Raw genomic sequence first — 12,501 nt, 5'->3', positions numbered from 1 at the left:
CTGATGAGAGATTGCTAAGGTAAGAATAATCTTAATTGTTTGTGGGCGAACAACTGGTGCGAATGTCTCCTTGAAGTCAATGCCAGGACATTGTGTGAAACCCTTGGCAACAAGACGTGCCTTGTAGCGAGCAATGGAACCATCACTATTTCTCTTGATACGAAATAACCATCTACATCCAACAATGTTTTGCCCTGCCTTAGGTGGTACAAGTGAGAATGTGCCATTTCTTATTAAGGCTTCAAATTCATCAGCAATTGCCTGACGCCAATGGGCATGTTTCATTGCCTCACGGATGTTTGAAGGTTCCAAATTCTCAGGTAGAGGGTGTTTTGATGCAGTATACATCCTTTTTGGCTTGAATATATTATTTTTCGACCTTGTGATGATTTGGTTTGTTTCAGTAGTAGGGGCTGTAGAGGTATTAGGAATGACAATAGGTGTAGTAACTAGAGTAGGTGGATGAGTATCATTACCTGACATTGTATTTGAAACCAAGAGATCCTCCTCTTCATAGGGCATAGCGTGTGACTCAAGTGGTGGTTGTTGAAGGATAGGTATGATGATATGAGGGGATTGTGGTATGTTGGGTATGCTTAGAGATGGTGGTGGTGTAGATTTGACAAGTTGGTTGTATGGAAAAATGTGCTCAAAAAATTTGACATGCCTAGATGTGTATATTTTGTGATTTGTTGGGTCAAGACATAAATAACTGTATTGGGATTCTGCATATCCTAAGAATATGCAAGGTTGAGATCGGGGTTGAAGTTTATTTGAGACATAAGGTCGCAGCCAAGGAAAACAAAGGCATCCAAAGGAATGAAGATGTGATGTTGTTGGGCTTTTCTTGTGTAAGTTTTGATATGGTGATTTCATGTTAAGGATAGGAGTTGGTAACCTATTGATTAGGTACACTGCTGTCTTGAACGCAAAGGACCAGTATTCGGGAGGTAGATTTGACATATGTAGTAAGGCTCTTCCAGTTTCAACTACATGTCTGTGTCTCCTTTCAGCTGGAGCATTGAGTTCAGGTGTATGTGGTGATGTGGTGAAATGAGATATTCCATGTGTGTGGAGAAATGATTTTAGTTTGATGAATTCTCCTCCATTATCAGAGTGCAATGAAATGATTTTTTCTTTGAAGTAGTTTTCAGCAAGATTTTTGAATGTGGGAAATACATTAGAGACATCAGATTTATTTCTTAATGGATAGAGCCATACATATTTGGTGAAGTGATCAACAAGAAGTAAATAATAGGAGAAACCATCTAAAGACTTGATGTGGGATGGACCCCATACATCAGTATATATAAGTTCTAATGGTTTTTGTGTTTTGATACTGGAAATGGAAAAAGGTAATTTGTGACTCTTAACACTATTACATGATAGACAAGGTTGTTGGTGGCTCTTTAGTTTGTGAGATGGTAGGAGATGTCTCAGTATGCGATCAGATGGATGCCCCAATATGTGATGCCATGGTGGAGGAGTGTGTGTGGTTGTGACAAGTGCCTGAGGTAATGATGATGGATGGGGCATGTGGTAGAGTCCATTGCTATGCTGTCCTTTTAGAAGAGGTTCTCTTGTCTTCAAATCCTTTATCATGAAATGATCAGAAAAAAATTCAATGGAAATTGGATTAGTGTGACATAGAGATGAAACAGACAATAGTTTTTGAGTAATTTTAGGCACATGTAAAACATTTGAAAGATGAAATGATTTAGAAGGAGTTTGTAAGATAATTTTACCAATGTTAGAGATGGTGTGTCCAGATCCATCACCAACCAGAAGCTGATCTGAACCTGTGTAAGGTTGAGACAAGTGCAGGTTATCCAACTCATTTGTTATATGATGAGAAGCCCCTGAGTCTAGGATCCAATCTGCTGCACCAGAAGGCATGGCCCTAGTATGAAGAGCAGTAGGTGGTTGATGCTTTGGAGGGTAGCCATGCAATTTGTAGCAGACCTTGGCAGTATGGCCTGGTTTGTCACAAAATTGACACACTACACGCCTTGAGAAGCTCGATGATGTTGATCTGGACATTGTGTTATTGTGGTACTGTTTTGGTGTTTTGTTGTAGAATTGTTTTCCTTTGTGTGCAGTGTTTGCAGTGGCAATGAGAGGAGTTTCTTGCACAGGTGTATCCCTCTTTAAATAACTTTCAAAATCAGAAAGGAGATCGTGAAGATCATCAAATCCGATAGGATTTTCTCTAGTTCTTAGAGAAGCTATTACTTCACGATATTCAGCTCCAAGACCATTCAAAGTGTGGATGACAAGGTCGACATCGTCCACCGGAGAGTTGATGATGGCTAATTCATCAGATAAGGCCTTGATGCCATGGAGGTATTCAGAAATAGGTTGTGATCCTTTTGTGAATCGAGAGAGTCTCTCTTTTAAGTGCATAATTCTTGCACGAGTTTTGCTTGCAAACATCTTGGTGAGAATGTCCCAAGCTTGTTTTGAGGTTTTGACATTCCCCAACATGGTAATAATGCTTGGATCAACAGATGATATGATGGCATGCAGGATCAGTTGATCCTGTCTTTTCCAGCGTTTGTATGCTGGATCAGTTTGGGTTGGACTGGCAGTGGTGCCATCAACATAGCCAATGAGATCATACCCTACAAGGAGTGCATTGAATTGCACTTGCCAAGCAGGAAAATTGCTGCTGCTCAGTTTCACTGACGAGTGAGTGTTTAGGGCAATAACAGAATTGGTATTTGGTGTAATAGAAAATTCAGATGTTGTCGAGGAAGACATGGTGAGATTGTGGATCGGTTTTGCTGTAAAGCAAGTAAACTACTGATACCATATAAGAGTATATTTTTCACTTATATGAGAATGATATTTTACAGAGATTTGCATCAGTATATAAAGCTATAATACATGATGATAATTAAATAGAATTAGCTAGAGTGATGCCTAAACTATAGCTACTGTTTGTTAACTACTTGACAGGATCAAATGCTAATAATAACCAATAACTCTCATTTAATTATTTGATGACCAATTCAAATTATTTCTTTCATTGGTCCATTACAATGAACATAAGCATTTAAAATGATTTTATATGGAAAATACCACAATTAAAAAAAGAATGGAAAAATGATACATAGTGATTCTATATCTTTCAATTATTGCGTGTGAGAAATACTCCTTTTTTACCTGACACGTATATAATTGTGAAATAGATATATCAAAAAAGAGATTAAAGATGTAGAAGCATACATTAAAAACGCAAGTGATGAAAAAAAGGAAAACATGTTCCGAGGCGGTAAAAAATTGAAGATATTATAACACATGAAAAACGGATCAAAAGTCATTATAGAATATGAGAGCTGCAAAGCAACAATATCTTAAGGAGATCAACAGCGGCTTAAAAGCCCCAAATAAACAGTTTTTGAGCCACAAGAGGCACATCAATCGCAATCGTTGTACTATTTTCATTAGCTAGCAAACTAGAAAGACGAAGGTCGGGTAGGGAAGTGTTCGGGGGAAGTAGCTAATGTTGCCACTAATAACTACTCACGAATCTAGTTATTGGAGGTAGTGGCCGCAGGAAATTGACTTCTAGGAAGCTATAGTGACTTATGTATGGTGCACTGTGCAACACTCCTCGAAAAGCAAGTCTAGTTCAATTGGTTCATTAGTATTGGCTCAGGTCAGGTCACATCATGCTTTCACTTGTTAATAAAATATTTTTGTTCTCATTTTTTACATCTCCCTCTTGTTTTTTTTGGATTTTATTACGAGATTCTCTCTCTCTCTCTCTCTCTCTATAACGTGAAAATTCCAAAATAGGAATTATAAAAATCTAAGTCATTCCTATACATACATCACTCATTAACAATACTTTAATTGGAGATGTAGGGGATAGAACCCTGTACCTCTCGCATGCAAAGCGAGCGCTCTACCATTTGAGCTACATCCCCATATATAAAATTATTCTTGAATTTTTAAACTCAACAATACAGTATTATTTCATCAAAACTAATGGTAAATAAGTTGCATGTTTGATACAAACACATTTATTCATGCAAAGAAGAAAGAACAAAAAAAAAGTCAAATAAATCTAAATCTTCTTTTTTTTTATAAATAAAATTACTTTTAAATACTTGTGTTAGCCCTTCAAAAGTCATATAATCACCTTTACGTGATACTGTCAATATTATGGTTTAACAATCTAAATTTAGAATAAATTGATTGAGAAAAATTAGCACCGAATGAACATAAGCATTTAAAATGATTTTATATGGAAAATAGCACAATTAAAAAAAGAATGGAAAAATGATACATAGTGATTCTATATCTTTCAATTATTGTGTGTGAGAAATACTCTTTTTTTACCTGACACATATATAATTGTGAAATAGATATATGAAAAAAGAGATTAAAGATATAGAAGCATACCTTAAAACCTCAAGTGATGAAAAAAATGAAAACATGTTCCGAGGCGGGAAAAAATTGAAGATATTATAACACATGAAAAACGGATCAAAAGTCATTACAAAATATGAGAGCTGCAAAGCAACAACATCTTAAGGAGATCAACAGCGGCTTAAAAGCCCCAAAGAAACGGTTTTTGAGCCACAAGAGGCACATCAATCGCAATCGTTGTACTATTTTCATTAGCTAGCAAACAAGAAAGACGAAGGTCGGGTAGGGAAGTGTTGGGGGGAAGTAGCTCATGTTGCCGCTAATAACGACTCACGAATCTAGTTATTGGAGGTAGTGACCGCAGGAAATTGACTTCTAGGAAGCTATAGTGACTTATGTATGGTGCACTGTGCAACACTCCTCGAAAAACAAGTCTAGTTCAATTGGTTCATTAGTATTGGCGTAGGTCAGGTCACATCATGCTATCACTTGTTAATAAAATATTTTTGTTCTCATTTTTTACATCTCCCTCTTGTTTTTTTTGGATTTTATTACGAGATTCTCTCTCTCTATATATATAACATCTAGTTATTGGAGGTAGTGACCGCAGGAAATTAACTTCTAGGAAGCTATAGTGACTTATGTATGGTGCACTGTGCAACACTCCTCGAAAAACAAGTCTAGTTCAATTGGTTCATTAGTATTGGCTCAGGTCAGGTCACATCATGCTATCACTTGTTAATAAAATATTTTTGTTCTCATTTTTTACATCTCTCTCTTGTTTTTTTTGGATTTTATTACGAGATTCTCTCTCTCTATATATATAACGTGAAAATTCTAAAATAGGAATTATAAAAATCTAAGTCATTCCTATACATACATCACTGATTAAGTAATACTTTAATTGGAGATGCAGGGGATCGAACCCTGTACCTCTCGCTTGCAAAGCGAGCGCTCTACCATTTGAACTACATCCCCATATATAAAATTATTCTTGAATTTTTAAACTCAACAATACAGTATTATTTCATCAAAACTAATGGTAAATAAGTTGCATGTTTGATACAAACACATTTATTCATGCAGAGAAGAAAGAACAAAAAAAAAGTCAAATAAATCTAAATCTTCTTTTTTTTTATAAATAAAATTACTTTTAAATACTTGTGTTAGCCCTTCAAAAGTCATATAATCACCTTTACGTGATACTGTCAATATTATGGATTAACAATCTAAATTTAGAACAAATTGATTGAGAAAAATTAGCACCGAATGAACATAAGCATTTAAAATGATTTTATATGGAAAATAGAACAATTAAAAAAAGAATGGAAAAATGATACATAGTGATTCTATATCTTTCAATTATTGTGTGTGAGAAATACTCTTTTTTTACCTGACACGTATATAATTGTGAAATAGATATATGAAAAAAGAGATTAAAGATATAGAAGCATACCTTAAAACCTCAAGTGATGAAAAAAATGAAAACATGTTCCGAGGCGGGAAAAATTGAAGATATTATAACACATGAAAAACGGATCAAAAGTCATTACAAAATATGAGAGCTGCAAAGCAACAACATCTTAAGGAGATCAACAGCGGCTTAAAAGCCCCAAAGAAACGGTTTTTGAGCCACAAGAGGCACATCAATCGCAATCGTTGTACTATTTTCATTAGCTAGCAAACAAGAAAGACGAAGGTCGGGTAGGGAAGTATTGGGGGGAAGTAGCTCATGTTGCCGCTAATAACGACTCACGAATCTAGTTATTGGAGGAAGTGGCCGCAGGGAATTGACTTCTAGGAAGCTATAGTGACTTATGTATGGTGCACTGTGCAACACTCCTCGAAAAGCAAGTCTAGTTCAATAGGTTCATTAGTATTGGCTCAGGTCAGGTCACATCATGCTTTCACTTGTTAATAAAATATTTTTGTTCTCATTTTTACATCTCCCTCTTGTTTTTTTTGGATTTTATTACGAGATTCTCTCTCTCTCTCTCTCTCTCTCTCTCTCTCTCTATCTATAACGTGAAAATTCTAAAATAGGAATTATAAAAATCTAAGTCATTCCTATACATACATCACTGATTAACAACACTTTAATTGGAGATACAGGGGATCGAACCCTGTACCTCTCGCATGCAAAGCGAGCGCTCTACCATTTGAGCTACATCCCCATATATAAAATTATTCTTGAATTTTTAAACTCAACAATACAGTATTATTTCATCAAAACTAATGGTAAATAAGTTGCATGTTTGATACAAACACATTTATTCATGCAAAGAAGAAAGAACAAAAAAAAAGTCAAATAAATCTAAATCTTCTTTTTTTTTATAAATAAAATTACTTTTAAATACTTGTGTTAGCCCTTCAAAAGTCATATAATCACCTTTACGTGATACTGTCAATATTATGGTTTAACAATCTAAATTTAGAATAAATTGATTGAGAAAAATTAGCACCGAATGAACATAAGCATTTAAAATGATTTTATATGGAAAATAGCACAATTAAAAAAAGAATGGAAAAATGATACATAGTGATTCTATATCTTTCAATTATTGTGTGTGAGAAATACTCTTTTTTTACCTGACACATATATAATTGTGAAATAGATATATGAAAAAAGAGATTAAAGATATAGAAGCATACCTTAAAACCTCAAGTGATGAAAAAAATGAAAACATGTTCCGAGGCGGGAAAAAATTGAAGATATTATAACACATGAAAAACGGATCAAAAGTCATTACAAAATATGAGAGCTGCAAAGCAACAACATCTTAAGGAGATCAACAGCGGCTTAAAAGCCCCAAAGAAACGGTTTTTGAGCCACAAGAGGCACATCAATCGCAATCGTTGTACTATTTTCATTAGCTAGCAAACAAGAAAGACGAAGGTCGGGTAGGGAAGTGTTGGGGGGAAGTAGCTCATGTTGCCGCTAATAACGACTCACGAATCTAGTTATTGGAGGAAGTGGCCGCAGGGAATTGACTTCTAGGAAGCTATAGTGACTTATGTATGGTGCACTGTGCAACACTCCTCGAAAAGCAAGTCTAGTTCAATAGGTTCATTAGTATTGGCTCAGGTCAGGTCACATCATGCTTTCACTTGTTAATAAAATATTTTTGTTCTCATTTTTTACATCTCCCTCTTGTTTTTTTTGGATTTTATTACGAGATTCTCTCTCTCTCTCTCTCTCTCTCTCTCTCTCTCTATCTATAACGTGAAAATTCTAAAATAGGAATTATAAAAATCTAAGTCATTCCTATACATACATCACTGATTAACAACACTTTAATTGGAGATACAGGGGATCGAACCCTGTACCTCTCGCATGCAAAGCGAGCGCTCTACCATTTGAGCTACATCCCCATATATAAAATTATTCTTGAATTTTTAAACTCAACAATACAGTATTATTTCATCAAAACTAATGGTAAATAAGTTGCATGTTTGATACAAACACATTTATTCATGCAAAGAAGAAAGAACAAAAAAAAAGTCAAATAAATCTAAATCTTCTTTTTTTTTATAAATAAAATTACTTTTAAATACTTGTGTTAGCCCTTCAAAAGTCATATAATCACCTTTACGTGATACTGTCAATATTATGGATTAACAATCTAAATTTAGAATAAATTGATTGAGAAAAATTAGCACCGAATGAACATAAGCATTTAAAATGATTTTATATGGAAAATAGCACAATTAAAAAAAGAATGGAAAAATGATACAGAGTGATTCTCCATCTTTCAATTATTGTGTGTGAGAAATACTCTTTTTTTACCTGACACGTATATAATTGTGAAATAGATATATGAAAAAAGAGATTAAAGATATAGAAGCATACCTTAAAACCTCAAGTGATGAAAAAAATGAAAACATGTTCCGAGGCGGGAAAAAATTGAAGATATTATAACACATGAAAAACGGATCAAAAGTCATTACAAAATATGAGAGCTGCAAAGCAACAACATCTTAAGGAGATCAACAGCGGCTTAAAAGCCCCAAAGAAACGGTTTTTGAGCCACAAGAGGCACATCAATCGCAATCGTTGTACTATTTTCATTAGCTAGCAAACAAGAAAGACGAAGGTCGGGTAGGGAAGTGTTGGGGGGAAGTAGCTCATGTTGCCGCTAATAACGACTCACAAATCTAGTTATTGGAGGTAGTGGCCGCAGGAAATTGACTTCTAGGAAGCTATAGTGACTTATGTATGGTGCACTGTGCAACACTCCTCGAAAAGCAAGTCTAGTTCAATAGGTTCATTAGTATTGGCTCAGGTCAGGTCACATCATGCTTTCACTTGTTAATAAAATATTTTTGTTCTCATTTTTTACATCTCCCTCTTGTTTTTTTTGGATTTTATTACGAGATTCTCTCTCTCTCTCTCTCTCTCTCTCTCTCTCTCTCTATCTATAACGTGAAAATTCTAAAATAGGAATTATAAAAATCTAAGTCATTCCTATACATACATCACTGATTAACAACACTTTAATTGGAGATACAGGGGATCGAACCCTGTACCTCTCGCATGCAAAGCGAGCGCTCTACCATTTGAGCTACATCCCCATATATAAAATTATTCTTGAATTTTTAAACTCAACAATACAGTATTATTTCATCAAAACTAATGGTAAATAAGTTGCATGTTTGATACAAACACATTTATTCATGCAAAGAAGAAAGAACAAAAAAAAAGTCAAATAAATCTAAATCTTCTTTTTTTTATAAATAAAATTACTTTTAAATACTTGTGTTAGCCCTTCAAAAGTCATATAATCACCTTTACGTGATACTGTCAATATTATGGATTAACAATCTAAATTTAGAACAAATTGATTGAGAAAAATTAGCACCGAATGAACATAAGCATTTAAAATGATTTTATATGGAAAATAGCACAATTAAAAAAAGAATAGAAAAATGATACAGAGTGATTCTCCATCTTTCAATTATTGTGTGTGAGAAATACTCTTTTTTTACCTGACACGTATATAATTGTGAAATAGATATATGAAAAAAGAGATTAAAGATATAGAAGCATACCTTAAAACCTCAAGTGATGAAAAAAATGAAAACATGTTCCGAGGCGGGAAAAAATTGAAGATATTATAACACATGAAAAACGGATCAAAAGTCATTACAAAATATGAGAGCTGCAAAGCAACAACATCTTAAGGAGATCAACAGCGGCTTAAAAGCCCCAAATAAACGGTTTTTGAGCCACAGGAGGCACATCAATCGCAATCGTTGTACTATTTTCATTAGCTAGCAAACAAGAAAGACGAAGGTCGGGTAGGGAAGTGTTGGGGGGAAGTAGCTCATGTTGCCGCTAATAACGACTCACAAATCTAGTTATTGGAGGTAGTGGCCGCAGGAAATTGACTTCTAGGAAGCTATAGTGACTTATGTATGGTGCAATGTGCAACACTCCTCGAAAGGCAAGTCTAGTTCAATTAGTATATTAGTATTGGCTCAGGTCATGTCACACCATGCTTTCACTTGTTAATAAGATATTTTTGTTCTCATTTTTTACATCTCCCTCTTGTTTGTTTTGGATTTTATTACGAGATTCTCTATCTTTCTATAACATGAAAATTCTAAAATCGGAATTATAAAAATCTAAGTCATTCCTATACATACATCACTGATTAACAATACTTTAATTGGAGATGCAGGGGATCAAACCCTGTACCTCTCGCATGCAAAGCGAGCGCTCTACCATTTGAGCTACATCCCCATATATAAAATTATTCTTGAATTTTTAAACTCAACAATAAAATATTATTTCATCAAAACTAATGGTAAATAAGTTGCATGTTTGCTACAAAACATTTATTCATGCAAAGAAGAAAGAACAAAAAAAACGTAAAATAAATATATATCTTCTTTTTTTTATAAATAAAATTACTTTTAAATACTTGTGTTAGCCCTTCAAAAGTCATATAATCACCTTTACGTGATACTGTCAATATTATGGATTAAAAATCTAAATTTAGAACAAATTGATTGAAAAAAATTGGCACCCAATGAACATAAGCATTTAAAATGATTTTATATGGAAAATACCACAATTAAAAAAAGAATGGAAAAATGATACAGAGTGATTCTCCATCTTTCAATTATTGTGTGTGAGAAATACTCCTTTTTTACCTGACACGTATATAATTGTGAGATAGATATATGAAAAAAGAGATTAAAGATGTAGAAGCATACCTTAAAACCTCAAGTGATGAAAAAAAGGAAAACATGTTCCGAGGCGGTAAAAAATTAAAGATATTTTAACACATGAAAAACGGATCAAAAGTCATTACAGAATATGAGAGCTGCAAAGCAACAACATCCTAAGGAGATCAACAGCGGCTTAAAAGCCTTAAATAAACAGATTTTGAGCCACAAGAGGCACATCAATCGCAATCGTTGTACTATTTTCATTAGCTAGCAAACAAGAAAGACGAAGGTCGAGTAGGGAAGTGTTGGGGGGAAGTAGCTCATGTTGCCACTAATAACGACTCATGAATCTAGTTATTGGAGGTAGTGGCCGCAGGAAATTGACTTCTAGGAAGCTATAGTAACTTATGTATGGTGCACTGTGCAACACTCCTCGAAAAGCAAGTCTAGTTCAATTGGTTCATTAGTATTGGCTCAGGTTAGGTCACATCATGCTTTCACTTGTTAATAAAATATTTTTGTTCTCATTTTTTACATCTCCCTCTTGTTTGTTTTGGATTTTATTACGAGATTCTCTCTCTCTCACTAACGTGAAAATTCTAAATTAGGAATTATAAAAATCTAAGTCATTCCTATACATACATAACTGATGAACAATACTTTAATTGGAGATGAAAGGGATCGAACCCTGTACCTCTCGCATGCAAAGCGAGCCCTCTACTATTTGAACTACATCCCCATATATAAAATTATTCTTGAATTTTTAAACTCAACAATACAGTATTATTTCATCAAAACTAATGGTAAATAAGTTGCATGTTTGATACAAAACATTTATTCATGCAAAGAAGAAAGAACAAAAAAAACGTCAAATAAATCTAAATCTTCTTTTTTTTATAAATAAAATTACTTTTAAATACTTGTGTTAGCCCTTCAAAAGTCGTATAATCTCCTTTACGTGATACTGTCAATATTATGGATTAACAATCTAAATTTAGAACAAATTGATTGAGAAAAATGAGCACCCAATGAACATAAGCATTTAAAATGATTTTATATGGAAAATACCACAATTAAAAAAAGAATGGAAAAATGATACAGAGTGATTCTCCATCTTTCAATTATTGTGTGTGAGAAATACTCCTTTTTTACCTGACACGTATATAATTGTGAAATAGATATATGAAAAAAGAGATTAAAGATGTAGAAGCATACCTTAAAACCTCAAGTGATGAAAAAAGGAAAACATGTTCCGAGGCGGTAAAAAATTGAAGATATTATAACACATGAAAAACGGATCAAAAGTCATTACAGAATATGAGAGCTGCAAAGCAACAACATCCTAAGGAGATCAACAGCGGCTTAAAAGCCTCAAATAAACAGATTTTGAGCCACAAGAGGCACATCAATCACAATCGTTGTACTATTTTCATTAGCTAGCAAACAAGAAAGACGAAGGTCGAGTAGGGAAGTGTTGGGGGAAGTAGCTCATGTTGCCACTAATAACGACTCATGAATCTAGTTATTGGAGGTAGTGGCCGCAGGAAATTGACTTCTAGGAAGCTATAGTGACTTATGTATGGTGCATTGTGCAACACTCCTCGAAAAGCAACTCTAGTTCAATTGGTTCATTAGTATTGGCTCAGGTCAAGTCACATCATGCTTTCACTTGTTAATAAAATATTTTTGTTCTCATTTATTACATCTCCCTCTTGTTTGTTTTGGATTTTATTACGAGATTCTCTATCTTTCTATAACATGAAAATTCTAAAATAGGAATTATAAAAATCTAAGTCATTCCTATACATACATCACTGATTAACAATACTTTAATTGGAGATGCAGGGGATCAAACCCTGTACCTCTCGCATGCAAAGCGAGCGCTCTACCATTTGAGCTACATCCCCATATATAAAATTATTCTTGAATTTTTAAACTCAACAATAAAAT

The 12,501-nt window shown here is 34.1% G+C and overlaps 6 non-coding genes across 6 annotated transcripts; all 6 read right to left on the bottom strand.

Annotated features, from left to right (window-relative positions):
* Positions 1-5,282: 5,282 nt before the first annotated feature.
* On the bottom strand, positions 5,283-5,355 carry TRNAA-UGC (transfer RNA alanine (anticodon UGC)). Its single transcript has one exon. It is a non-coding gene; the product is annotated as a tRNA-Ala (tRNA).
* A 1,123-nt stretch (positions 5,356-6,478) lies between these two features.
* Positions 6,479-6,551, bottom strand: TRNAA-UGC (transfer RNA alanine (anticodon UGC)). Its single transcript has one exon. It is a non-coding gene; the product is annotated as a tRNA-Ala (tRNA).
* Positions 6,552-7,676: 1,125 nt separating this feature from the next.
* TRNAA-UGC (transfer RNA alanine (anticodon UGC)) lies at positions 7,677-7,749 on the bottom strand. The gene has a single exon. It is a non-coding gene; the product is annotated as a tRNA-Ala (tRNA).
* A 1,127-nt stretch (positions 7,750-8,876) lies between these two features.
* TRNAA-UGC (transfer RNA alanine (anticodon UGC)) lies at positions 8,877-8,949 on the bottom strand. The gene has a single exon. It is a non-coding gene; the product is annotated as a tRNA-Ala (tRNA).
* A 1,098-nt stretch (positions 8,950-10,047) lies between these two features.
* Positions 10,048-10,120, bottom strand: TRNAA-UGC (transfer RNA alanine (anticodon UGC)). Its single transcript has one exon. It is a non-coding gene; the product is annotated as a tRNA-Ala (tRNA).
* Positions 10,121-12,385: 2,265 nt separating this feature from the next.
* TRNAA-UGC (transfer RNA alanine (anticodon UGC)) lies at positions 12,386-12,458 on the bottom strand. The gene has a single exon. It is a non-coding gene; the product is annotated as a tRNA-Ala (tRNA).
* Positions 12,459-12,501: the final 43 nt, after the last annotated feature.

Source organism: Lathyrus oleraceus, chromosome 7 (assembly GCF_024323335.1).
Source record: "Lathyrus oleraceus cultivar Zhongwan6 chromosome 7, CAAS_Psat_ZW6_1.0, whole genome shotgun sequence".
Lineage (NCBI taxonomy): Eukaryota > Viridiplantae > Streptophyta > Magnoliopsida > Fabales > Fabaceae > Lathyrus > Lathyrus oleraceus.
This window is presented reverse-complemented; position numbering and strand designations above follow the sequence as displayed.